The following is a 7,265-nucleotide window of genomic DNA, read 5'->3' as shown; positions in this document are numbered from 1 at the left end:
AAGCAGTCGCCCCATCAGAAATCATGCAGTTTTAAAGCACTTTTGCTTTTTTAATATCAGCTTTGAGCTACAGAAAATCGAGCAACTTTGTAAAGCAGTGGCTGTAGTAACGACCACAGAGATGCAAACAAAATCATAATGCAGTGTATACTGTAGTGATGGCATTACCATGCAGGCACGTTGAGTTTTTTCAGCACTGGAAAGAAACCTGTGGAAACTGAAGCCGTCTGCAGCACAAACTGTGAGCCACTAAAAGAACGGTTTCTCTGTCTCTCAGGCGTTGGCTGTCAGCGACCACTTCCCCGTGGAGGTGAAGCTGAGCGGTTAGGCTCACGTTGCTTGAACCGTGACTTCCACAAGCTTTCCACACATCATGCTCAATCTGCAGCCAGCACAATGATCATTCAGTTGGGGACTACTGTCAGCCACAGCTTCATGAAATGCAAATGCACAATAAAGCCACTAAAAGAATTTCACTGAAAACTTGTGTGTTGTAAAGAATTCGGCTTCTTGTTGCAGTGGAGCACATTTGTCTGGAACATTTACTGAGACCCTTGTTGATTTGGAAACCTTTAATAACGCGTTTGTATTTTATTTCACTTCTTTTGTCTGCTTAAATGTCTTCAGAGTTTAAAGTTTTTAATTAATTTCCCAAAACAGCTCAAACACACAGCAAAACACTAACCTGCAAAACTGAGCCAAAAATGTTGAAAAAACATAAAAGAGCGGTAGAGTAATACATCTGTAGGGGAGACCGGGGATAGTTGTCACATCTTTGACATTTCTGTCTGTAATTGGAGCTCTTTTAAGGTAGTGGATTCAAATGTAATGCAAAGTATTTACATGTCTCTGCTATTAAATAGTGCAGCTACTTTCTCTGCAGCACATTACCCATTACATGGTATGGCCTCAAACACGAAGAGTGAAATGTTACAATTAACCCCATAGTCTGGGTTAGTTGTAACATATCCTGGGGTAAAATGTAACAAATGAAATAAGAGTACTAACAAAACATTAACATGTAATCTTTGTTTATTCAACCACATGAATGCACTTAGAGCCATTTATGTAGCTGTGTGTGTGTATGTGTGTTTGTGTGTGTGTCTGTGTGTGTGTGTGTGTCTGTATGTGTGTGTGTGTGTGTGACAGAATGCAGAAAATCTAGCTTTGAACATATTCCAACCCCCCAAAAAAGACAAATTATGGAATTTTCTTGTTTCAAATATTTTTATTGAGAGCAAGTATAATTATAGTTATTGTAAATTCACATAACATAACTTATGCTCCTTTTTTTCTCTAAACTAACAAGGCAAATAATAAACATCAACAGCAACAACAGAACAAACAAACAAAGAAGAAAAAAAACAAAACCCCGCAGTCACCCATAAGGGGTCCCAATACCCCGGCTGTCGGCAAAAGGGAAGAGAAACAAGTAAAAAAGTTTTATATTTTCCAAGGTATATAAGTAAAGGGTGCCAGATTAATTCAAATCTTTTACATTGTCATTCATACTATATCTTATTTTTTTCAAGGTGAAGAGTGTTTATAAGTTCAGTAAGCCACATTTTTAATACAGGAGTCTCATTGCCTTTCCAAAGCTGCAGGATCAATTTCTTTGCAATATCAAAGCATATGCCATAAACCTTTTTTGAGAGTGTTGTAAATTTGTGTTTCGTTGGAAATCCCAAAGATGATTACTGTCGGGTTTGGTTCATCTTACTTTTAAAAATATTAGACATATAAGTAAAATATCATACCAAAAACCCTGAAGCCTTGGACATAGTGCAAAACAATGTAACAGATTTCCATAGTGTATCTTGCATTTTTCACAGAGGGGGGGAACACTCTGGATACATTTTGTGAAGTTTTTCCCTTGATAGTGTAGTCTGTGTATAATTTTGTACTGAATTAAACAGTGACGGGAATTAATAAAAGGCGTATTTATGTTGTGTAAGGCCTCCTGCCAGAAATCTTCTGATAGGAGAGTCCCAAAATCTTTTTCCCACTCCTCTTTGATTGAAGTAGTTGAAGGTATACTCATCTCCTGTATTGAATTATAAATAATGAAATTCTCTGTTCAAACCCCTTCCATCACTAAGACATCTGTCCAAAGGATCGGACGATATGTTTTCAAATTGTGGCAGGTATGTACGGATATAGTCTCTTAGTTGAAGATATCTAAAAAATGACTGTGAGGCAATCCAAATCTATCTTTTAAATGTTGGAATGACATAAAAGTATCATTTAGGTATAAATCTTTTAATTTACAAATTCCCAATTCCTGCCATATATGAAAGCTCCGTCTACACATGATGGAAGGAAAGAGGGGTTAGCTGTAATGGATGTACACATTGATAGTTTTTTTTCAATTTGAAGTGCTTAATTATTTGTCTCCAAATTTGTACGGTATTATAAATCACTGGATTCGAATTGTAATATGAGTTTGTCAAAAGAATAGGAGAGGTAGTATTCCACCAAACACAGTAAGGAAGGCAATCCTCCCGCTCCATCTGTAAGCCGTTAGGGAGTATTGCTGTGTCATCCAATAGAAGGGAAATTATTCTTAAATTTGATGCCCAGTAGTAGTACATAAAGTTAGGTAGTGTAAGTCCACCAAGGGATCTATGTTGCATAGGTGGTCTTTTTTTTATTCTATGTGTTTTATAATTCCATATGAATGGCATAATGATGGCGTCCATCTTTTTAAAAAAAGATTTGGGGAAGAAAATTGGGATGTTTTGAACCAGATACAAATACTGCGGGAGGAATACCATTCTTATTGAATCACTCTCCCTATTAAAGAAATAGGAAGTGTCTCCAGTACTGAATGTTATTTTTTAAGTTTTCCAGTAAGGGAAGAAAATTCTCTTTCATTAGGGAGCTGTAGTTTTTTGGTATTGTAATGCCCAAGTAAGTGATTTTTTCATAGGTTATTTAAATGGGAGAGATGTAAGCCATTGTTTATTCTCTAATTTAATGGGCAGTATTTCGCTTTTTCCCCAGTTAATCTTGTAGCCTGCGAAAGTACTGAATTTATCAATCACGGAGAGAATTGCTGGGAGGGATATTAATGGTTTTGTTATGTATAATAATTGTCGTCAGCATAGAGCGATATAGAATTAGAGTGTAATGTTGTATCATAACCGTGTATATCCATATGAGTTCGAATTGTCTGTGCTAAGGGTTCCAAGCCAGGGCAAATAATAATGGACTAAGAGCGCATCCTTGTCTTGTACCTCTGCTGAGTTTAAACTGAGTTGATAATGTCTGATTTGTAAGAATTCTGGCTGTGGGATTATTATAAAGTAGTTTTATCCAAGAGATGAAATCTTGTCCAGTTGAAATTTTTCTAGGACTGCAAAGAGGTAGGACCACTCCACATGATCGAATGCCTTTTCGGCATCCAGCTAAGTATAAGTAGGTCCTGTTGTACCTTGGGGGAATAGATTATATTAAATAGACGTCGAAGATTATTAAAAGAACTCCTGTTTGGAATGAAACCTGTTTGGTCTGAATGCACCAATTATCTATTACTGTATTAAGTCTACTCGCTAGTATTTTAGCCAGAATTTTTTGATCAGAATTTAATAGAGAAATAGGTCTATATGATCCCACTTCCTCCGTTGCTTTGCCTTTTTTTGGAAGTACTATAATAGTTTGCTTCATTCAATGTTGGAGGTAGGGTGCTCATTTGTATGCATGATTATATAATTTAAATAGATATGGACTTAATTTGATCTTAAAGTATTTATAAAACTCATTCCCTAACCATCAGGGCCTGGACTCTTGTTGTTTTTTAGTAATCCGATAGATTTTGTAATTTCTTTCAATTGTGATCTTAGCGTTCAAAATATTGGCATTTGTCTGGTCTAACACAGGAAGATCACATTTATCTAAAAATTCCTGCATTTCATTAGGCCTGCAGTGGGATGAGAAGTATAGAGGGATTCATAAAACTGTCTAAGTTATCGTTAATATCTTTGTGTGATGTGACCAGATTTCCGTTACTTGTTCTGATTTTATGAATCGCTCTATCATTTTCTAGTTTCTTTAGTTGTCTGGCTAGCAACTTATGGGGTTTATCCAATTCAAAATAGTTCTGTCTCACAAAAGTGAAAGTTCTATTAATATTAATAGATAATATTTGGTTTAGTTTTATTTTAGTGCACAAATAGTATTATACTTATCTAAAGAAGGAGCCATTGCATTATTGACGTCCAGTTCGTGGATTCTTTTTTCTAAATTTAGCTGTTCTAATTTATTCTTTTGTTCCGTGACGCTTGATATGATATTATAAACCCCTGATATAAGCTTTAAACGTTTCCCATAGTATATCTGGAGAGGTCTCAGCATTATCGTTTATATCAAAGAATAAAGACATCTGAGAGTTTATATATTGTTTAAATTCTGAATCGTTCAGTAATTGTGGGTCAAATCTCCAATTTCTGTATGTTTTAATGGGGTTACTAAGTGCAAAGGAGCAAGTAACGGGGCAGTGATCAGAGATAATATATTATGTAGGTTGCATTTCGAATTAGGGGGAGCATTTTCCATCCACCAAAAAATAATCAATCCTTGAATAGCTATTGTGTACGTGGGAGTGGAAAGAATACTCTCTGCCTGATGGATTTAAAATTCTCCACGCATCACAGATATTCATATTCTTCATATATGTTTTAATAAAATTACTGCTTTTACACGGTGTGATTTTTTTGGACAAGGATTTATCCAAATATGGGTCTAATACTAGGTTAAAGTCACCTCCAATTATTAAATTACTGTTGGGTATATCCGCAAATTATGGAATTTTCTGCAACTGAATATTTCATTAATTTTGGTTGGTCTTCCTTGAGTTTGGCTCATTGGCTCAGTTGGATTTATAACCTACAACTCTTGCCACCAACTTTGAACATAACAATGAAGCTGAAAAAATGTATGTTTGCACCAGCATCGCAATTCATTACTTTTTTCATGGCTTACCTTGGTGTGGTTTGCAAAGTGCTTCAGAAAGATGAGGAAATCTGTTTCTTTGCACCCATCCGATTTATTTCCACTACCAGTGCTTCTACTGGTCCATCTCTGACACAGTGGTCTGCATAATGTATGTGTGGGAAACACAAACAGTGGAGGAATTGTGTTGGCCAATGGCATTAACCGCATATACAAATGCGACCAGTGAACCTCTCTCTGCTGATGTCGTTGCCCCCAACTTGTTTAATATAAGTTAAAGTAATAGTGTGGTAAGTTGTAACATCTGCGTTATTGGTTACAACTGACCCCGACTGTAGCTGTTTATCAACTGACCCAGACTCTATAGCCCATGAACTAGCTAACATTACAGCCAACGGCTAAAACATTAGCACTAAAGACCTTACACAGAATATATCCCCATAGACATACAAATAACACAATTTAAGTTTGATGAGTTTAACCTGCAAGCAGATAATGCTATTAGAAATTGAAATAAAGTAGAAAAACGTACTTTTTGGCATACAAATTACTTTTTTTCATGTTAAATTGTCTGTGTTTGACAAAATGTGCTGATTTTTTCAACATGTGATAGCAGAACTGAGTTGGGCATCGCACAGGATGAGTCACATCATTTGAAAACTTAGCCCTGATTGGAGAAACTGGAAGTGTTACAACTGACCCACGTTACAACTATCCCGGTCTCCCCTACACAAAAGAAGAAACAATGTATTCATTAAAGATTATTTTCAGTCATCTTCAGTTACTCCTGTAAAGCTGAAAATGTGTTCACCACATATGTTAACCTGTGATTTTTAAACACTGAATGGAAAATCAGGTTGTCTGCATACAAAAGCTAAAGACGCCTGGGAAAATAGAGACACTAGAGTTTCTAAATAGCGTCCAAGAGAAGTGTGCTTGGAGAGACGATAGCTGACTGCAGCCTCAAGATGGCAGTGATGTAGAAGCACATCACTTATGCTTTGGTATAACTGACTAGACAAGCACTGCTTGTCCTGGCTGAACAGTTGAGTTGGGGTTGCTGTAGTTCAGTTCTACTAATTGGAAGGTTTGCAGTTCAATACCAAGCTGCTGCAAAATACTTAGCCTCCCCCCCGAGGATGTAATATTAAAGTGAATACACGTGCTGATTTCATCTCTTTACATGAAAGAACATTTACTTTCCAGGAGTCACATTAGTGACATTAGTGACTTGTAGCTTTAGGCTTAGTAGACGACTCCACACTGACAAATCCAAACACATTTGAGGGTAATACTCTTAAATGTGTAAATGTAGTGCTCAAAGAAAACAGGGGAGCACCACAGCAGAGGTCATTCATGTCTGTCACACACAGGACGTGACAGTGAAAAGTGTGGAGACACTGCACACCTGAAGTTTAGCCGATTGTGTTGCGCTGACACTCAGGTCCTTTTGAAGTGTCGTATATTGATTCAATTGTCCAAAACACCAAACATACAAAGAATGAAAAATGCTCCTTGTTATAAGAATGCCAGATTCATTTTGATTTGGTTGTCCGCTGAATTTTTACTCCTGGCTGACCCTTAAAAATGCATCCCTTTAGAGCCCTGGGGACCAAAAATGGTCCCGCCCCAAAAGTGCAATAAAAAGATTATATATCATATTTTTTCCACTTTAAATTGGTCAGTCTTTTAAAACTACTTCTCCCTGAAATATTCATATAAAGTTTTAATTCGATTTTCGTTGTTTTAACCCTTTAAATCCCAGTTTTATTACATGAGCGTCCTGTTTTTTTAGCCCCAAAAAACTAAATATTTCCAAATAAAACATTTGAAGTAATATTTGTTTGTTATTATAATTAGGCCTTTAGATGGACCAAAGATTGGCACCAACATTCATTTTGATCGCCTTTTATTTTTTTGCAGGAGCGCATTTCATAAAAATGAACACACTATCGGTCCTAATCGACCACGCCCAAAAAAGTGCTATAAAAAATTTATATATTAATATTTATTCCACTTTAAATTAGCCAATCTTTTAGACCTACTTCTCCCTTGAATATTCATGTCAAGTTTTAAATTACATTTCGCGGATTTTAACCCTTTATATCCCGGTTTCGTCACATGAGCGCACTGCTTGTTTTGCCCCAAAAAACATAAAACTTGAATATTTTCCAAAAAAAACATTTGAGGTAATATTCAATTGTTATTATAATTAGGCCTTTAGATGGACTAAAGATTGGCACCAACATTCATTTCGATCGCCTTTTATTATTTTTTTCAGGACCAGAAAATGGTCTCCAGGTGGCAAATGCTTC

Source organism: Astatotilapia calliptera, chromosome 12 (genome assembly GCF_900246225.1).
Source record: "Astatotilapia calliptera chromosome 12, fAstCal1.2, whole genome shotgun sequence".
Lineage (NCBI taxonomy): Eukaryota > Metazoa > Chordata > Actinopteri > Cichliformes > Cichlidae > Astatotilapia > Astatotilapia calliptera.
The sequence above is the reverse complement of the archived record's forward strand: the minus strand, read 5'-3'. Positions refer to the sequence as shown.